This window comes from Dipodomys merriami, unplaced genomic scaffold (genome assembly GCF_024711535.1).
Source record: "Dipodomys merriami isolate MVZ:Mamm:240054 unplaced genomic scaffold, mDipMer1.0.p SCAF_843, whole genome shotgun sequence".
Lineage (NCBI taxonomy): Eukaryota > Metazoa > Chordata > Mammalia > Rodentia > Heteromyidae > Dipodomys > Dipodomys merriami.
Genome location: NW_027206450.1, coordinates 194,941 through 216,701, shown reverse-complemented (window position 1 = coordinate 216,701; position 21,761 = coordinate 194,941). Strand labels below are relative to the sequence as shown.

General features: G+C 39.5%; 1 long non-coding RNA gene across 1 annotated transcript in view; it reads right to left on the bottom strand.

Annotated features, from left to right (window-relative positions):
• Positions 1-703: 703 nt before the first annotated feature.
• Positions 704-21,761, bottom strand: part of LOC138820162 (uncharacterized) — a 32,088-nt gene continuing 11,030 nt past the window's right edge. The window contains exon 3 of the long non-coding RNA XR_011369746.1: positions 704-892. This is a non-coding gene — a long non-coding RNA (uncharacterized lncRNA). The remainder of the gene's footprint in view (positions 893-21,761) is intronic.

Here is a 21,761-nt window from a genome sequence, read left to right as displayed (position 1 = left end):
TGACATAACAACTTGTACATCTCATTGTTGCAATGGGTCCACCTGCATGCATAGCTAAACAATTTGTTTTTACCCTTCCCCTCCACAAATTATACCAACATCAAATACAGTGAAAGCATAGGTTATAGTATGGGGGACTGACATACAAAACAACAAAGAAATCATCTTATAAATATGTTAGAAACATTTGCATGAAAGAAAAAAAACATTTGAATAGTTATCTTGGGGTTCATTTCTGTAACATCAACTTATCTGAACTTTTCTGCTTGACTCAGACATATACTAGATATTGCAAATAAGGGAAACCATGGGACCTATGTTTCTTTGGGCCTGGCTTACTTCACATAATATAATTTTTTCCATATCTTTCCATTTCCTAACAAATGGGGTAATATCATTCATTCTGATGGAGGCATAGAATTCCATTATGGATATATAACACATTTTCTAGATCCATTCATCTACTGAGGTGCATCTAGGTTGGTTTCATACCTTAGCTGTGGTAAATAATGCTGCAATAAACACAGTCATGCTGGTAGCTTTATTGTGGTCTTGTTTGTGATCATTTGGGTAAATGCCCAAAAGAGGGATTGCTGGATCATAGGGGAGCTCTATGTGGAGTCTTCTGAGGAACCTCAATACTACTTTCCAAAGTGGTTGACCAAGTTTACACTCCCACCCACAATGGAGTATGGTTCCCTTCTGTCCACATCCCCTTCAGCATCTGTTGTTATTAGAGTTCTTGATTATAGCCATTCTAACTGGGGTGAGGTGGTATCTCAATGTTGTTTTGATTTGCATTTCTTTTTTGGCTAGAGAGGTTGAATATTTCTTCATGTGTCTACTGGCCATCCTTCTTTCTTCTTCAGAGAAGTTTCTCTTTAAGTCTTTTCTGTATGCCAAAAATGAGAGAAATGTTGCTGAAATCAGGAAAACAATTACATTCAGAATAGCAACAAAAAATAAAATACCAAGGAATTAACTTAACCAAAGAAGTGAAGGACCTCTATGATGAAAACTTTAAAAACCTGAAAAAGGCATTCAAAACAGAACTTAGGAAGTGGCAAAAACTCCCATGCTTGTTCCTGGATTGGAAAAATCAACATTGTGAAAATGGCAATACTTCCCAAGGCTATCTACAAATTCAGTGCAATACCTGTCAATATTCCAACCTCATTCTTCAAGGAAATAGAAGAAGCGATCCAAAAATTCATATGTTACAATAAAAGACCCTGAATAGCAAAAACAATCCTTAACAGAAAGAACAGTGCTGGAGGAATATCAATACCAAATATCAAACTCGAACAATGGAATAGAATTGAAAACCTAAAAATGAACCTAAAGACCTATAGCTATCTAATCTTCAATAAGGGAGCTAAAAAAAAAATAGAATAGAAGAAAGACAGCCTCATCAGTAAATTGTGCTTGCAAAATTGGTTAACTACTTTTAGAAAACTAAAGCTAGATCCTTATATATCACCCTGCACCAGAATCAACTCTAAATGGATCAATGTCAAAGCAGATACTCTGAAAACATTACAGAATGGAATTGGAGAAACCCTAGGTCTCCTTGGCACAGGCTGAAATTTTCTTAATAGAGACCCAGAAACACAACAAATCAAAGAAAGGTTGGACAAATGGGATTGTTTCATATGTAAAACATACCTGGAACTTAAAAAACTAAACCCCCCAAAAACAAATCTTCAAAGAAACAAGATCTCCATCTTGATGGAAATCTAGCTAGCTGTCCAGCTGAGCAGCTAGCTTCAACTCAGGCCTTGGAAGAAAACAAAAGAGTCATTTAGCAAATCACAGGAACCTGACCTGACCTGCCATAATCAGCTCCACCTAGGGGAAAGTAACCAAGCCCAGGCAGTAGAAGCTCCTCCCCCTCAGGAGTCGCTTTCTTCACTGTGTAAACAGAGCCAGAGGCTGCCCCTCCCTACAGCATATTAGACAATTAAAGGAAATTCAGTAAACATAAACCCTGACAATGGCTCCAGGCTGGACTCTGTGAGTGTCTCAGAAGCTAGGCCCCCAAGGAAAACCTATAGATTGCTGAAAGGCCTCAACTCTACCCAGAACCAAGCCTAATCACAGCATCTCCCAACTAGAGGAGAGAGCCATCTTCCTGTTTTGTGATACTCAAAGCAGATCTCCCTCCCACTGAACTAGCCTGGGAGGAGGATTACAAAATCCTGGGTAAAGCAGAGCATTTTTCTGCCTGCTCAGACAAACTGACTTAAGAAACCAATCAAAGCACGTGAAAACCAAACACCATAGCAGACCAGAGACTCAACCAAGAGAGTTGATACAGACAAAAGTGAGAAACAGGATCTTCCCCTCCACCTCCCCCGATAAAAAAACAAATCAAAGAACTATTTTTTACCTATTTTTTATTTTTAATTTTTTAAAAATTGTTTTCTATTAATCTTTTATTTTTCCTCTTAAAATTTTTATTTAGGTGTATATGTATGTGTGCTGTTTTTGTCTCTACTGACCTTTCAGTTCTTTTTTTTCTTTCTCATTTTCTTCATTTTTCTTCTCTTTTGTCCTTTTGTGCGCGACTTAATTGCTGTTCTGCTCATCCTCAGATATATCCGTCCTCAATTATTACACCTTATCTACCATACTGTACACACTTAATACAGAAATTTATTACTCAATTCAAATACTCTCAGGCTTAAATTCCTTAGTAGCAGTATTATATCTTTATGCCTATATAATTTTTTAAGAATGAGATGTACAAGTCATTATGTGGAAAAAGGAACTTTAGAATTTTGGTGGGTGGAAGGTTTGGGTGGGGGGGTGGGAGGAGGATGGGAAGGGATGGGAATGGGAAACAAAGGAGGAGGCTACAATGCTTGATAAGAAATGTACTCATTATCTTGCCCATGTAATTGTAACCCCTCTGTACAGTATTTTCACAATAAAAAAAATAAAAAAAAGAATTTTTATTTTTTAGTTTTTCAAGTGTCCTTTTAATCCCACTCCTCCTCTCATCCTACCCTCATTCTCTCAATTTCACCTTTAAAATTAGATAATCTTCAAGTTTCAATTTTTAAATTAATTTTTTGTTTTTCCATTTTTTCTCGTCTCTTTTTTTTCTCTCTCCTATCATTCGGTCCAGCATATTTCACTCTTTGAGATTTGGACTTGGTTAATTTCACTCTCTTTGGCATTTCCCGATCGATTTAATCCTAATTTTCACCATATTTCTCCCTAAACATAATAATTTCTGGTTTGCCAAATTTTCCTTGCTGCTCTTAGCCCATTAATCCATAGTTGTTTGATGTTGAACAGATTTTATCTGTTAAACTAGATTGTATCTGCAGCCTTTTCCCTGTGCAACTATAGGACTCTGGTTGATGCTTGCCTTAAAATAGTTTTCTAGCACAAAGTTGGTGTTACTTTCATACCAAATGGGCAGAAAAATCCGGAAAAATGGCAAATCCAGGTATCTCCACTCCCACTCATGGTAATCAGGTGACAGAACAAATAATGAATAATCCAGAGGAGAGTTCCCAAAAAGCTGTACAAACAATACTGGTAAAAATGGTGAATGTAAAGATCAAAAACCTTCAAAGACTGAGTGTGAGCCTAATAGGGAGAGAGAGGATGCAAACCAAAGATCAAAACAGCAATCTCTTAAGTGTGAGGAAGCTACTCAATGAGTGATTCAGGAATTGCATGAGCAGGTTGAGAACACTCAAAGAGAAATAAATGAATTGTGTAAGCAGGCTGAGAACAGTCAAAGTGATAGATAAGGATTGCGTGAGCAGGCTGAGAACAGTCAAAAAGAACTATAGGAATTGCTTGAACATGAGGAAGCTAATCAAAGAGTAATACAGGAATTGCGAGAGCGGGATGAGAATAGACAAAGATCGATAGAGGAATTCATGTAATACATAAGCAGACAACTGAAAAAATTCAGGGAGACCACAAAAAGAATGATTAATGGAACCACACAGAAGGAATAAAAGTCCAAGGAAACCATAAACAATCAACTAAGTGATTTGAGAATAAACACGGAACACCAAAGTAAAGAAGTAAAAAAATTATAAAGGATCTAAAAAAAGCTCCAACAAAGAATTGGAAGCCATCAAAACTAAAGCCATTTCCTCTTAACTCTGGAACAAAACAAGGATGTCTACTCTCTCCACTTCTCTTCAATGAAGTATTAGAATGTCTAGCTACAACAATAAGACAAGATGCAAACATAAAGAGTATCCAAATAGAGAAAGAAGAAGTAAAACTCTCCCTCTTTGCAGATGACATGATCTTGTATTTAAAAAATCCCATAGACTCCACTCCCAAATTACTCAAGCTGATTCAAAATTTGGCAAAGTAGCAGAGTGTAAAATTGACCTCCAAAAATCAATGGCTTTTCTGTATGCCAACAATGAGAAAAGTGGGGCTGAAATTAGGAAAGCACCTCCATTTGTAATAGCCCCACAAAAAATAAAATACCTAGTAATTAACTTAACTAAAGAAGTGAAGGACCTCTATGATGAAAACTTTAAAAGCTTGAAAAAGGATATCAAACCTGAACTAAGAAAATGGCAAAAACTCCTATGCTCCTGGATTAGAAAGATCAACATAGTGAAAATGGAAATACTTCCCAAGGCTATCTACAAATTCAATGCGATACCTATCAAAATTCCAAACTCATTCTTCAAGGAAATAGTAGAGACAATCCAAAAATTCAAAAAAAGACCCCGAATAGCAAAAATGCTCCTCAACGGAAAGAACACTGCTGGAGGAATATCAATACCAAATTTCAAACTCTACTATAAAGCCATAGAAACCAAAATAGCTTGGTACTGGCACAAGAACAGACCTCGGGACCAATGGAATAGAATTGAAAACCCAGAAATGAACCTACAGACATATAGCCATCTAATCTTCGATAAGGGAGCTCAAAAAATAGAATGGAAGAAAGACAGCCTGTTCAGTAAATGGTTCTGGCAAAATTGGTTAATTACTTGTAGAAAACTAAAGCTAGATCCTTATATATCACCCTGCACCAAAATCAACTCCAAAATGGATCAAAGACCCCAGAGTCAAAGCAGACACTCTGAGAACATTACAGGATGGAATAGGAGAAACCCTAGGTCTTGTTGGCACAGGCTGAAATTTTCTTAATAAAGACACGGAAACACGACAAATCAAAGAAAGGTTGGACAAATGGGATTGCTTGAAGTTGCAGAGTTTCTGCATGGCAAATGACATAGCTAGAAGATCAATAGAAAGCCCACGTAGAAAATCTTCACTAGCCATAAAACGGACTAGGGTCTCATATCTAAAATGTACTTGGAACTCATAATATTAAATTCCCCAACAGGAAATCCTCAAAGAAACAACTCCCCAATAAATAAGAGGTCTAAAGACTTAAAGAGTTCTTGTTTATAGCTATTCTAACTGGGGTGAGGTGGTATCTCAATGTTGTTTTGTTTTCCATTTCTTTTACAGCTAGGGAGGTTGAGCATTTCTTCATGTGTCTATTGGTCATCCTTCTTTCTTCTTCAGAGAAGTTTCTCTTCAAGTCTTTAGCCCACTTATTTACTGGGCAGTTGTTTCTTTGATGATTTGTTGTTGGGGGATTTAATTTTTTTAGTTGCATGTATATTTTATATATGAGACCCTTGTCCATTGTATGGCTAGTGAAGATCTTCTCCCTATCTGTGGGCTATCTATTGATCTTGCTAGCTATGTCCTTTGCTATGCAGAAGCTCTGCAACTTCATGCAATCCCATTTGTCCAACCTTTCTTTGATTTGTTGTTTCCGGGACTCAATTAAGAAAATTTCGGATGTGGTTCCGGGAAGATGGCGGAGGAGAAGCTGGAATCTGAACAAGCATTCGCATAGAAAGCAGTTTTAGAGTTCCAGTGAACAGTCCTAAGCCAGAGAATCACACCAAGTGTGCCATCACAGGACAGAGAGTTAGTCAAGAGAGGGGAAGCCAAGGAGACACATCTGAGCGCCTGCAGGGTCGCGGCGGTGACCACCACCGCAGGGTCATACCTGAGACACAGAGAGTCCGGGACGAAGGAGCCAGACGCAGCGGACGAGCAGATTCTACTCAACACCAACAAGACCGACAAGGAGCGGACATCTTCATCCTGCAGTTTGCAGACCAGAGACGACCCAGGATCCAAGACTCGGCATGAGTACAAGCCGGACGTCCTCACTCCTTCTCAGGAAGCAGAGGAGGGAAGGCCACCCCTCTCCCCACAGCACCGGTGATCTCCATCTTGGATACCGACAAAGCTCGGAGGAGCTGCTAGCTCCATCTCAGGCCTTGGAACAAAACGAGTCATTTAGCAGGTCACAAGAACTTAACGGTGAAGTGACCTGCCAGACTCGGCTCCATCCAGGGAAAAGTCACCCAGCTCAGGCGCCAGCCATTGGAGTGGCTTGCCTCACTGAGTAACCAGAGCCAGAGGCTGCCCCTCCCTCTAGCAGCCACCACACTCAATTGAAAAACAGAAACCCTGAGAATGGCTCCAGGCTGGGCGCTGTGAGCTTTATCACAAAATAGCCCCAGGGAAAAGCTATTGTTTATTGAAAGGCCTCACCTCTACCCAGAACCTAGCCTCATCACCGCATCCCCCTCTTTTGCGATTCTCAAAGCAGATCACCCTCCCAGAAAACTAACCTGGGAGGGGGATCTCAAAATCTTCGGTAAAGCAGAGCATTTTTCTGCCTCTTCCAACAAACCTATTAAGAAACCAATCAAGCCACAGGACCTCAAGCTGACCAGAGACTCCAACAAGAGACTGGTTACAGACAAAAGGGAGATACAGGATTCTTCCCACCCCTCCTCCCCCCAAAAAATCAAAAGACTTTTTTTTCTTTTTTTTTCTTCTTCTTCTTTTCTTTTTTTGTTTTTTTTTTGTTTTTTGTTACCTTATATATATATATATATATATATATATATATATATATACATAAATTTTTTTCTCTTCTAAAACATTTATTAATCTTTAATTTTTGCCTCTTCTGAAAAAATAATTGTTTTCCAGTAACGTTTTTTTTTTCTCCTCTTATAATTTTTATTTTAGGAATATGTGAATGAGCGTTTTCCTTTCTTTTCTTGTCTTCTTTCTTTCTTAATTATCTTTTTGTTTTTTGTCTAGCTCTACTGAACTTCTGATCTTTTCTTCTCCCCTTCCTATCCTTAAATTTTTCACATCTCCTCTATGTCCCTCCCTTTCTCTAAACATATTCACATTCCTCTCTAAATAGACGGTCTTTTAATCTCTATAATAACATTAACTTTTATGTTTCTATTTTTTTCTGGTCTCTTTTCATTCCTCTTTCCGTCTCTTCTTTTTCTCTCTCTCTCTACTTGCATCCTACCCAACCCATTTCCTGCATTATGATTAGGACATAGTTAACTCTCCCTGTGCCTCCCCACACCAATCTATTCCTATTTTTTACCCACATCTCTCCCTAATCCTAATAATTTCTGGCTTTCCAAATTTTTTACTGCGGTTCGAAGTCCTTTAACATATAGTTGTTTGATGTTGAATAGATCTATCTGTTGAACTAGATTGTATCTGTAGACTATTGACTGTACAAACGCAAACTTTGGTTGATGGTTGCATTCAGATAGTGTTCTAGCACAAAACTGGTGCTATCTTCATCTCAAATGGGCAGAGTAAGCCGGAAAACCACAAGAAAAATGGCAAATTCGGGCATCTAAATTCCCAATCTTGATAATCAGGGATTAGAACAGATAAAGAATAATCCAGAGGAGAGTTCCCAAATAGCTCTACAATCACTACTAGCAAACATGATAAATGAGAAGTTTGACAATGTACAAAGGACTCTGTATGAGCGTGATAGGGAGAGAGAGGAGGCATCCCAGAAGTTTATACAGGAATATCATAAGCGTGAGGAAGCTACTCAAAAACTGTTACAGGATTTGCGTGAACAACTTGAGAATACTCAAAGAGAAAGGGAGGAATGGCGTGAGCAGGCTGAGAACACTCAAAGAGAACTGCAGGCATCCCACGAACGGGAAGAAAGAGAACTGCAGGAATCCCACAGACGGGAGGAAGCTAATCAAAGAGTAATTCAGGAATTGAGAGACCAGGTAGGGAATACACAAAGATGAAGTCAGGGAGACCACAAAAGGAATGCTGAATGGAACCCAAAAGAAGGAATGGGAGTCCAAAGAAACCATAACCAATCAACTAAGTGATTTGAGAACAAACACTGAACACCAAATTAAGGAAGTAAAGAAATTCATACAAGACCTAAAACAAAGCTTCAACAAAGAACTTGAAGCCATCAAAGCTGACAAATTAGAAGGAAAAGAGATAAAAAACAAAGTAGAGAGTCTTGACAACAGGTTAGACCATGCAGAAGATCGAATCTCAGGGATTGAAGACAGCCTAGATATTATAGAGAAAGAACATACAACCATCCAAGACAAGTCCAAGAAATATGAGAGGTCTATCCAACACCTGGAAGACACCATCAGAAGGCCCAGTCGAAGGACAATGGGTGTAGAGGAGCACCTAGAAACAGAAGTTAATGGTCTAGGAAATTTGTTAAACAGGATTCTAGCAGAGAACTTCCCAAACATACAAAAAGATAGGCCTATTCAGATACAAGAAGCTTTTAGAACCCCAAATAGACCAGACCAGAATAGAATATCCCACCATCACATTATAATCCACACAGGATCAACCCAGACCAAGGAAAAGATCCTTAAAACTGTCAGGGAGAAAAGGTTAATCACCTATAAAGGGAAACCAAGTAGAATTACCAAAGATTACTCAGCAGAGACAATCAAAGCAAGAAGAGCCTGGAATGACGTATGCCATGCCCTAAAAACAACCAACTATCAACCAAGAATACTGTACCCAGCTAAACTCTCCTTCATAACTGAAGGCCAAATAAAAACCTTCCATAAAAGAAAAATTGAAACAATTCATCTCCACCAAACCAGCCCTGCAAAAGATTCTTAAAGATGTCCTACACATAGAAAACCAACAAGACTGCAACAAAGGCCAAGAAACTGCACCCAAACTGAGAATCCAAGAACCTTAGGAAGAACCCAGGTTTCGCAGCCCCCAAGAAGGTAGATAACATGGCAGGAACTCCCAAATACCTCTCAGTCCTATCTCTTAACGTTAACGGACTGAACTCTCCAATTAAGCGACATAGACTGTCTAGTTGGATTAAAAAACAAGACCCTTCTATCTGCTGCCTTCAGGAGTCACATCTTGCCCGTAAAAACAAACACATTTTCAATGTTAAAGGCTGGAACAAAATCTACCAAGCAAACGGCCCCCATAAACAGGCCGGAGTTGCAATCCTAATATCAGATAAAATAGACTTCAAATTAAAATTCGTGAGAAGAGATACAGAAGGTCGCTACATACTAATGAAAGGATCTCTCGTTCAGGAGGATATTACAATTCTAAATATCTATTCGCCAAACAAAGGAGCACCCAAATTTATCAAAGAAACACTACTTTCCCTCAAATCCCATATAGATCCAAAGGCATTAATTGTTGGGAATTTTAACACACCACTCTCCCCACTAGATAGATCAACTGGGCAAAAACTCAACAGAGAAAACGCAGATCTAAACAGCTTCATGGATCAACTAGACTTAACAGACATTTACCGAACATTTCACCCAGCAGCCTCAGAATACACGTTCTTCTCAGCAGCACATGGAAAGTTTTCTAAAATAGAAGATATTTTAGGCCACAAAGCAAACTTGTCTAAATTCAGAAACATTGAAGTTATACCTTGCATTCTCTCTGACCACAAGGGAATAAAATTAGGACTCAACACCAAAAGCCACCAAAGAAAGTCCGGTATCATATGGAGGCTGAACAACACAATGCTGAATCATGAGTGGATCATGGAAGAGATTAGAAAGGAAATTCAAATGTTCATGGTATTCAACAAAAATGAACACACAAATTAACAGCTCCTCTGGGACACAGCAAAGGCAGTACTCAGAGGCAAGTTTAGAGCTCTGAGCTCCTACATCAACAAATTGGAGAGATCTGAAACTAGCAATTTATTGACACATCTAAACCTCCTTGAAAAAGAGCAGCAAGATAAACCCCAATCCAGTAGACGGAAAGAAATAATCAAAATTAAATCAGAATTAAATGAACTAGAATCCAAAAAAAACTATAGAAAGAATTAACAAAACAAAGAGTTGGTTCTTTGAAAAAATTAACAAAATTTACAGACCCTTAGCAAATCTTATCAGAAAAAGAAGAGAACACACCCAAATTAATAAACTCAGAGATGAGAATGGAAACATCACCACGGAAACAACCAAGATTCAGAACATTATAAGGGAATACTTCTCAAAACTTTATGCTAATAAGTTCGACAACTTCACAGAAATGGACCTCTTCCTAGCAATTATTGACATGCCAAAACTAAACCAAGATGAGTTAAACTATCTTACCAGGCTCATATCAAGCATTGAAATAGAAAAAGCAATAAGAGACCTCCCAGCTAAGAGAAGTCCAGGACCAGATGATTTTACAGTGGAATTTTACAAGGCCTTCAAAACAGAGCTCACACCAATTTTCCTCCAACTCTTCAATGAAATTGAAAGAGAAAGCTCACTACCGAACACATTCTATGAAGCCATCATAACCCTCATCCCAAAACCAGGCAGGGACTCATCAAAGAAAGAGAACTATAGACCCATTTCTCTGATGAACATTGATGGAAAAATTCTCAACAAAATTTTGGCCAATCGACTTCAACAATTCATCCAAAAAATCATAAACCACGATCAAACAGGATTCATTCCAGGGATGCAAAGCTGGTTCAATATACGCAAATCAATTAATATTATTCATCACATCAACAGGAGCAGAAAAAGCATTGGACAAGGTCCAAGACCCCTTTATGATGAAGGTTTTGGAAAAATTAGGATTCCATGGAACATTCCTCAATACAAGAAAGGCTGCATATGACAAACCTACAGCCAGCATTATACTCAATGGTGAAAAACTAAAGCCATTTCCTCTTAACTCAGGAACAAGACAAGGATGCCCACTCTCTCCACTTCTCTTCAATCTAGTATTAGAATGCCTAGCTACAGCAATAAGACAAGATGCAGACATAAAGGGGATCCAAATAAGGAAAGAAGAAATAAAACTCTCCATCTTTGCAGATGACATGATCTTGTATTTAAAGAATCCCATAGACTCCACTCCCAAATTACTCAAGCTGATTCAAAACTTTGGCAAAGTAGCAGGTTATAAAATTAACCCCCCAAAATCAATGGCTTTTCTGTATGCCCACAATGAGAAAAATGTGGCTGAAATTAGGAAAGCAACTCCATTTGTAATTGCCCCACAAAAAATTAAATACCTTGGAATTAACTTAACTAAAGAAGTGAAGGACCTCTACGATGAAAACTTTAAAATCTTGAAAAAGGAAATCAACACAGAACTTAAAAAATGACAAAACCTCCCATGCTCCTTGATTGACAAGATTAACTTCGTGAAAATGGCAATACTTCCCAAGGGTATCTACAAATTCAACACGATACCTATCAATATTCCACCCTCATTCTTCAAGGAAATAGAAGAGGCAATCCAAAAATTCATATGGAACAATAAAAGACCCCGAATAGCAAAAACGCTCCTCAACGGAAAGAACACTGCTGGAGGAATATCAATACCAAATTTCAAACTGTACTATAAAGCCATAGTAATCAAAACAGCTTGGTATTGGCATAAGAACAGACCTCAGGACCAATGGAATAGAATTGAAAACCCAGAAATGAACCTACAGACCTATAGCCATCTAATCTTCAATAAGGAAGCTAAAACAATAGAATGGAAGAAAGACAGCCTCTTCAGTAAATGGTGCTGGCAAAATTGGTTAACTACATGTAGAAAACTAAAGCTAGATCCTTATATATCACCCTGCACCAGAATCAACTCCAAATGGATCAAAGACCTTGAACTCAAAGCAGACACTCTGAAAACATTACAGAATGGAATAGGAGAAACCCTAAGTCTCCTTGGCTCAGGTCGAAATTTTCTGAATAGAGACCCGGAAGCACAACCAATCAAAGAAAGGTTGGACAAATGGGATTGCATAAGGTTGCAGAGCTTCTGCAGGGCAAATGACATAGCTAGCAAGATCAAGAGAAAGCCCACCGATTGGGAGAAGATCTTTACTAGCCATACAACGGACAAGGGTCTCATATCTAAAATATACTTGGAACTCAAAAAATTAAACCACCCAACAACAAATCCTCAAAGAAACAACTGCCCAATAAATAAGTGGGCGAAAGACTTAAAGAGAAGCTTCTCTGAAGAAGAAAGAAGGATGGCCAATAGACACATGAAGAAATGTTCAACATCCCTAGCCATAAAAGAAATGCAAATCAAAACAACATTGAGATTTCACCTCACTCCAGTTAGAACAGCAAAAATCAAGAACTCTAACAACAACAGATGCTGGAGGGGATGTGGACAGAAGGGAACCTTACTTCATTGTTGGTGGGAATGTAAACTTGTTCAACCACTTTGGAAAGCAGTATGGAGGTTCCTCAAAAGACTTCACATAGATATCCCCTATGATCCAGCAATCCCACTTTTGGGCATTTACCCAAATGTATACAAACAAGACCACACTAAAGCTACCAGCACACCTATGTTTATTGCAGCATTATTTACCATAGCTAAGATATGGAACCAACCCAGATGCCCCTCAGTAGATGAGTGGATCAAGAAAATGTGGTATATATACACAATGGAATTCTATGCCTCCATGAGAAAGAATGACATTTCCCCATTTGTTAGGAAATGGAAAGGTTTGGAAAAAATTATATTAAGTGAAGTAAGCCAGGCCCAAAAAACCTAGGTCCCATGGTTTCCCTTATTTGCAATATCTAGTATAGGTATGAGTCAGCGGAAAATGTCAGATAATGTGATGTTAGGAAAATGAACCCTTAAATACGTATTTTAATGTTTTCGTTTCTTTCATGCATGTGTTTCTAACGCATTTATAAGATTATTTCTTTGTTGCTTTGTATGTCCCTCCCCCACAGTGTAACCCCCGCTTTCACTATATTTGATGTCAGTATAACATGTGGAGGAGATGGGGACAAATAAGTCGTTTAAGGATTCAGGTGGACCTGTTGCAACAATGAGTACAAAATGTCATGTCAAAACCAGCTTTACAATGTCAGTGTGGGGGGGGGAGGGGGTATAATTGGGTGGGGGGAGGGGGGAGGCTGGGAAGGGAGGTGAAGGGTAAACAAAGGAGGAGGCTGCAATGCTTGGTAAGAAATGTATGCATTATCCTGCCCATGTAATTGTAACCCCTGTGTACAGTATGTTCACAAATAAAATAAAATAAATTTAAAAAAAAAAAGAGAAAATTTCGGCCTGAGCCAAGGAGACCTATGGTTTCTCCTTTTCCATCCTGTAATGTTTTCAGAGTGTCTGCTTTGACTCCGAGGTCTTTGATCCATTTGGAGTTGATTCTAGTACAGGGTGATATATAAGGATCTAGCTTTAGTTTTCTACATGTAGTTTACCAATTTTACCAACACCATTTACGAACAGGCTGTCTTTCTTCCATTCTATTATTTTAGCTCCCTTATCGAAGTCTACTTGGTTATAGGTCTGTAGGTTCATTTCTTTCTTTCTTTAATTTAATTTTATTTGTGAATATACTGTACAGAGGGGTTACAATTACATGGTCAAAGTAATGCGTACATTTCTTACCAAGCATTGCAGCCTCCTCCTTTGTTTACCCTTCACCTCCCTTCCCAGCCTCCTCCCTCCCTCCAATCCTTCCTTCCCCCCCCGCTCCCCCCCACCATCATTGTAAAGCTCCTTTTTGACATGACAATTTGTACTCTTCATTGTTGCAACAGGTCCACCTGAATCCTTAAATGACTGTTTTTCCCCATCTCCTCCATAAGTTATACTGACATCAAATATATTGAAAGCAGGGGTTATACTGTGGTGGAAGGACATACAAAGCAACAAAGAAATAAACTTATAAATGCGTTAGAAACACATGCATGAAAGAAAAAAAACATTAAAATACCTAAGGATTCATTTTCCTAACATCACATTATCTGACTTTCCGCTTGACTCATACATATACTAGATATTGCAAATAAGGGAAACCATGGGACCTGTGTTTCTTTGTGCCTGGCTTACTTCACTTAATGTAATTTTTTCCAAGTTTTTCCATTTCCTAACAAATGGGGCAATGTCATTCTTTCTGATGGAGGCATAGAATTCCATTGTGTATATATACCACATTTTCTTGATCCATTCATCTACTGAGGGGCATCTGGGTTGGTTCCAGATCTTAGCTATGGTAAATAATGCTGCAATAAACATAGTTGTGCTGGTAGCTTTAGTGTGGTCTTGTTTGTAAACATTTGCGTAAATGCCCAAAAGTGGGATTGCTGGGTCTTGTAATTTTCTAAATAAAAAATAATATGAGATTTGGGAGCCAGTGGCTGCTGCCTCTAATCCTCGCTACTTAGGAGGCTGATTTCTGAGGATTGCAGTTGGAAGCTAGACTGGACAAAGAAGTATGTGAGACTCTTGAGATTCTTATTTCCAATTAACCGTTAAAAAACCAGAGGTGGAGTTGCAGTTCAAGGGGTAGAACTCTAGCTTTGAGTAAAAAGCTCAGGGACAAAGCACAATCGCTGAGTTCTAGGCTCAGGATGGAACAAAAAAAGATAATAGTATCTGCAAAAAAGATAATTACACTCCTACCTATCAACACAGATATTGACATTTCTATTGTCAAATTGATTTTCCTTGCAAATCTAGTTCCTACAACTTACAAGTGGTGACAGTAGATATGGTACCCTTGTTGCTGATTTTAGGAGAAAAATATATGTGGTTTCACCATTAAGTAGGACACACACACACACACACACATACACACACACACACACACACACACACACACACACACACACACACACACACACACTAGCCTAAATGTGAAAAAAAACAAGAATGATAAATGATTGGTGAGTTGAGAGATAACAAGGAATGTAAATTTGGAGGCAAATGAAATTGATATCTGTGATGGTTAATCTTGAGGATGAGCTTCAATGGGATTGATTTGATTTGGTTTAGATGCGCCCAGCTAATAATTAAAGCATAACTCTGGGTGTGTTTGGTGGGTTTCCATAACAGATTAACCAAAGCAGATATCCCTCCTGCACATGGGTGGCACCATCCGGTATGCTGGCTTTCCATACTGAGTTAATGAAGAGAAAAGAGAATCTTCCCAACGAAGCACTCCCTTTCCCTCTCTTACCCCTCCCCATGCTCCATGTCCTCCATGTTCTTCTCTGCCATTAATCCCTGAAATCTATGACACTGAGCAAAATAACTTCCTAGGATATTTCTGTCAAATATTTTGTCATAGCAAGAAAAAAATACATGGCTAACACACAACCGAATCTCCCACTTGTACTCCTTGTTTTATTGATTGACTGATTGATTTAGCCATACCTGGAACTGGAACTCATTGGTTGAGCACTGTCCCTGAGCCAAATTGTGCTCAATCAAGGGTAGTGTTCTACCCCTTGAGCAACAATGCCATTTCCAGCTTTTTTTGAGTACTTTATTAGACTTGAGTGTCTCAGAGACTTCTCTGCCCAGGCTGGGTTGAACCACCATCCACAGATCTTAGCCTTCTAAGTAGCTAGGATTACAGGCTTGAGCTGCTGGTGCCTGGCCACATTCTACCGTTTCTTCTTCCTTCTTCTTGATTCTTCCTCCTGTCCCCTCCCAAACTTCCTCCTCCACACCATGCTAAATAAGTATAGGCTTTACTATTGAGCTGGACACCCAGCCATAGGCTGCCATCTTTACTCAATGAAATAAACAGCTGACATCAATGGGTTGCTGAGTATATGCTAGGCACCAACCCACCTTTTTCTTTGTGAACTTGGTAATAAACCTATGAGATAGGTAATCATTATCTTAGTCTTACAGACCAGGCTACTGGAACAAAACCAATGATTTGCCAGGGCCAAAAACACAAACCTTTAATCCCGGCCCAACAAACCTCTCAATCCAACTTCAGTAGTGAAGATGAGACTCAAACCCAGGCACTCTCTTCATTAGACAGAGCCTGTACTTAATCACACCTGTGGGTTTTTTTGATTCCTTGCTACAATAATGTGAGGGTAGGGGATAACAAAGGCAACACATTAATGGAGTATTATTTGAGGGTGAGATTTGCCATTGGAAAGACCAGGATAAAAGACCCAGCTCCAGCATTTACTAACGTTTGACATCATAGACAAGTCATTTTAATTTGTTTGCCTCTGTTTCTATATCTGGAAAATGGAGATAATCAGAATGCCTTCCTTCATAAAGGAGCAGGTTCCCAGCAAGGTGTAATTGACTCACACCTGAAATCCTAACTACTAAAGAGATTGAGATCAGAGGATCAGGGTTCATGGCCAGTCTGAGCAGTGAAGTCTGTGATACTTTATTTCCAATTAATCACCAGAAAACCAAAAGTAGTGTAGTAATGAAAACTGGTAGAATGCTAGCCTTAAATAGAAGAACTCAGGTACAGAGCCTGGGACCCAAGTGCAAGCCTGACAACCAAAACCAACAACAACAAAAGAGCAAGTTCCAATCATTTCTTTAAGATAGTATAATAAGCTTTAAATCTGATTATTGAAGTTCAAATCCAGCCCAGGCAGCTAAATCTGAGAGTTTTATCTCCAATTAACTTAAAAAGAGCCAGAAGTACAGATGTGGCTCAAATGATAGAGGGCCAATTACAGGTAGCCACCCACTGCCTTTGCTCCAACCTGTCATAAGCCCAGCACAAGTGGCTCAACAGCAGATATTTGTTGGTGGGAAACTGAAGGAGTGAACACTATAAGGGCCCTCGCCTCCTGCTATCTTTTCTTGTCCAGGCCCTCCCTGGCTGTATTGTTATCTATTCTCTCATCCTGGGAAAATAACCATAGCATAAAATGTGTCATCTCAACCAGTTACAATTGTACACTTCAGTGGCTTTAAGTACATTCAAATTTTTATGCACCCTCTCTGATACCAACTTCTAGAACTTTCTCAGAATCCAACCTGAAATTAAGCACTTATTAAAGAGCACCTTCCATCCATCCCTTTCCACAGTCTCAGGAAACCCACCATTCTACTTCCTGTCTCACAATTTGACTGTGGCAGATCTCCTGTGACAAGAGTCATGATATTCTAGTGATAGTGGTAGTAATGGTGTGTATGTGCATGTGCTTATATGTGTGCATGTGTGTGTGTGTTTGTGTGTTCATGCTCATGCACACACAGTTTTATTGCTTGTACTAGGTCCTGGGCACCATCCGTGGGGTTTTTTTGCTTAAGGCTAGCACTCTGCCACTGGTACCATAATTCCACATCAGTTTTTTGAGATAGTTAATTGGAGATGAGTCTCATAAAGCTTCAGTCCTCAGCTCTAAGCTTCCTGAATAGCTAGAATTACAGCCATGAGCGAACAACTCACGGCTAGAGATGGTGAATTTTAACACATTAATTCTGCTAGCATGTAGTGCCTCATGTTTTAGTCAAACATCAATGTAAATGTTGCTGTGAAAAGACTTTTGGAAGCAGGGGTTATACTGTGGGGAAGGGACATACAAAGCAACAAAGTAATCATCTTATAAAGCTGTTAGAAATAATCGCAAGGAAGAAAAAACATTTGAATCTTTATCTTGGGGTTCATTTCGCCTAACATCAATTTATCTGACCGTTTCTGCTTATGTCAGACATATACTATTTGTTGCATATAAGGGAACCCTTGGGACCTATGTTTCTTTGGGTCTGGCTTACTTCACTTAATATAATTTTTTCCAAGTCTTTCCATTTCCTAACAAATAAAAAACAAATTGTTTAAATAGGGATACAGGTGGACCCATTGCAACAATGAGATATAAAAGTCGTTATGGAGAAAAACAAACTTTACATCTTTGGAGGGAGGGGGGATTAAGGGTGGGTGGGTGGGAGATGGGAAGGGATGGTAAGGGGAAACAATGGAAGAGGCAACAATGTTTGATAAGAAATGTATTCATTACCTAGCCCAAGTAATTGTAACACCTCTGTACAGTATTTTCGCAATAAAAAAGGAAAGAAATTAAAAAATTTTTGGATGTGATTACCATTTTAATCACATGGGTAAATTTCAATAGATAAATTTAAATAATTTTAAACTTGGAGTAAAGAAGATTTATTATGGCCTGGGAATGTGGCTTAGTGTTAGAGTGCTAGCCTAGCATGCATGAATCTCTGGGTTTGATTCCTCAATACCGCATGAACAAAACCTAGAAGTTACTCTGTGGCTCAAGTGGTAGAGCACTGTCCTTGAGCAAAAGCAGCTCACTGACAGTTCGCAGGACCTGAGGTCAAGCCCCAGAACTGGCAAAAAACAAAATCATAACAAAACAAAGCAAAAAAAGATGATTACCCTTCCTAAATAGAATGGGCTTTGTCCAATGATTTGATGAATTTCAAAATTTGAGTATCCTCACTTAACTGCAGTATAGAAATTCTGAGTCTCCATCTACAGGCTGAATGATGGAAAAATTTTCTCTTGCTTGAGATATCAGTCCTGATATCCCCCAATCAACACATACACATATGTGTATACATACATGCATGTGTACATATGTGTGGACACATTTTATATATGTGTATATAGATATACACACATATACATATACACACAAGTTTATAGTGGGGAGGCTTGAACTCAGGGTTTAGACACTTTCCCTTAGCTTATTCTGCTTGAGACTAGTACTTACCTCTTGAGCCACACACACCTTCAGGTCCAGGTTTTTGTTGGTGTGTGGGAGATAGTCTTGGGTGAAGGTTATGAGCCTTTTTTTTTGTTTTTAGTTTTTGGTGCCAGTACCAGAGCTTGAACTCAAGATCTGGGCACTGTCCCTTAGATATTTCACTCAAAACTAACACTCTATAACTTGGGCTACAGCTCCATTGCAGGCATTTTAGTGGTTAATCGGAGATCATGGCTGTAAACCATGATCCTCAGACCTCAGCCTCCTGAGTAACTAAGATTACAAGCATGAGATACCAGCACCTGCCTCAGAAAGTATTCTTATGTTTACTATTTGCATTTTGAGCTGTGTGGCTCTAGTCAGTGGCTTAATTTCTCTGAATACCATTTTCTGATATGTGAATGAAGTTTAAGAAAGAACATCAATAATAATAAATACTCCATGGGGTGGGCATGGACATTTGATGGGGTAAAAATAAAATAAATGAAACCTTCATGTCTCAATACAGGAGTTGTTAGTAATCAATATTTATTATTTGTCATTATTATTTGGCCTGACCTTGATTTGAGAAGCCTTATAAGGTTCAGGGCAGAGAAGAGAAGTCCCACTGCAGCCTCTTCCCTGCCCCATCTCACTGGCTTTCTTTGAGGTCACTAGAGGCCCCCAGCCTTGATAAATGTCCTAGCCCTATATGTTATGACTTGCTGGCAGATTTGAATTTGACTTTAATCACTCGTGTTCTGGCTGTGATTTTGAGGAAAATGGCTAAATACTGTTGGTGCCAATGGGGAGATAGCAGCCCATTCTATACTCTGGTCATTGAAGACTCCCCAAAACAATAGAGGGAGGGAGGGAGAGAGAAGGAGAGGGCTGGCAGAATCTGTGCTGGACCAGGACTGTCAAATGGGATAGAGAGACCCACCCTAAAGCCATTGAGGGGGCTCCCTTTCTTTTCCTGGAGTGCTGGTGATGTAGGTATTTTTTAGATGATAGAATAGAAGGATCAGAGTAGGCATGTCACTGAAAGGATCTGATTTCAAGGAATGGATACCCATGTCTTACTCTTCTTGCCATGAGAGGTCCTTGATGTCCTCGGGTTCCTAGTCTTTACAAATGAAGCAAAGGCTAGATCTTCAGTCCCAAGGCCCAGGGAGGATTCAATAGGCCTGAACTCAAGCACAGCATGGACTCTGTAGGGGGAATCTGACTGTCAGCACCAGCCAAGGATTTGTGGTTAAAAAACTATGCCTCCTGGTTGTCTGTAGGTTCCCGGATACCCAGAAGTTTCTATTTCACTCAACTCTTGAACTAGATCATTCCTTCCTTCCCTTTCTCCTTCTATCCCCTCCCTCTCTTTTTTGTCTTCTTTGGACTTGATCACAGGGCCCGTGTCTGAGCTTTTTCGCTCAAAGCTAACTCTCTACCACTTTGCGACACAGTTCCACTACTGGTTTGCTTTTACATATCTGACCAACTAATGCCATAATTCTTCTCTCCCTCTTTCCTTCTCCTCCTGCCCCTACTCCCTTTCTTTCTTTCTCTTTCTTTCATTTTGTGTTTGTCCTATGGTCTGAAAAGAGGGCTTGGGCACTGTTTCTGAGCTCTTCATTCAACGCTAAAATTCTACCACTTGGGCCACAGCCCCACTTCCAGATTCTTACAGTCTTTCCTGCCCAGGCTGGCTTTGAATAGCAATCCTCAGATCTCAGCCTCTTCACCAGCTAGAATTAAAGATGTGAGTCACCATCACCTGGCTTACTTTTTCTTTTCAAAAACTTTCATCACAGGCAGAGTAGTTAGTGCTGTAATGAAGCAACAGCCAGACTCTGTAATAAGGACATACAAGTCTCAACTGGCCTAGGGTCAAACATTATTAAAACCAATTCACACTGAGGAAACCAGGTAAGACAGATTTACCCAGAAGGGTGAAGAATCTATGCCTGATGCCAATAGTTACATCTAGACTCCTAGTTACTGAGGAGGCTGAGATCTGAGAACCATGCATGATTCAAAGTCAGCCTGGGCAGAAAAGTCTGTGAGAGTCATCTCCAATGAAGAACTAAAGACCAAGAAGTGGAGCTTTGGCTCAAGTGGTACAGTGTGCCAACCTTGAGAATAAAAGCTAAGGGACAGAACCCAGACTCGAAGTTCAAACCCTAGGATTGGTGCACACACACACACACACACACACACACACACACACACACACACACACACACACACACACACACACACACACACACACACCACTGAATGCCTGTAACCTGTTTGTCTCTTGGTCCACAGGTTTATTCCCAAAAAAGTACTGGGACAGGGGCATGGATTTGAGGTCTGAGTCCACTGACACACCAGGAATTTTCCTCCTCTGTAATATGGAAATAAGCATACCTGACTTATATGGTTGTTGGGAGCATTAGATGAGCTAACAAAAAGGAGCGTATGTGTGTTTGAGTGTGTGTGTATGTGTGTGTATTTGTTTGTTGTGTGTGTGTGTGTGTGTGTGTGTGTGTGTGTGTGTGTGTGTGTGTGTGTGTGTGTGCCATTCCTAGGGCTGTCCCTGAGCTTTTTTGCTCAAGGCTAGCACTCTACCACTTGGGACACTGGTCCACTTCAAGTTTTTTTGATGTTTAATTGGAGATAAAAGTGTCATGGACTTTTCTACCCAGTGCTGGCATTGAACCACAACCATATATTGCTAGCCTCCTGAGTAGTTAGGATTACACATGTGAACCACTGGCTTCAACTATAATGAGGTTTTAATGAAGGGGAGCTGGTGATATTCTTCAGTTCCTATTTGATGGTGACCTCCCCTGAGATCCGTAACATGGAATCAAAAGATGGGGCTCTGCCTTCAAGGAACCAGGATGAGTCAAAAACAGCCAAGCAATGTTGCATTGACATACAGCCCGGTCTTATTTCTACTCACAACATGAGATTAAGGTG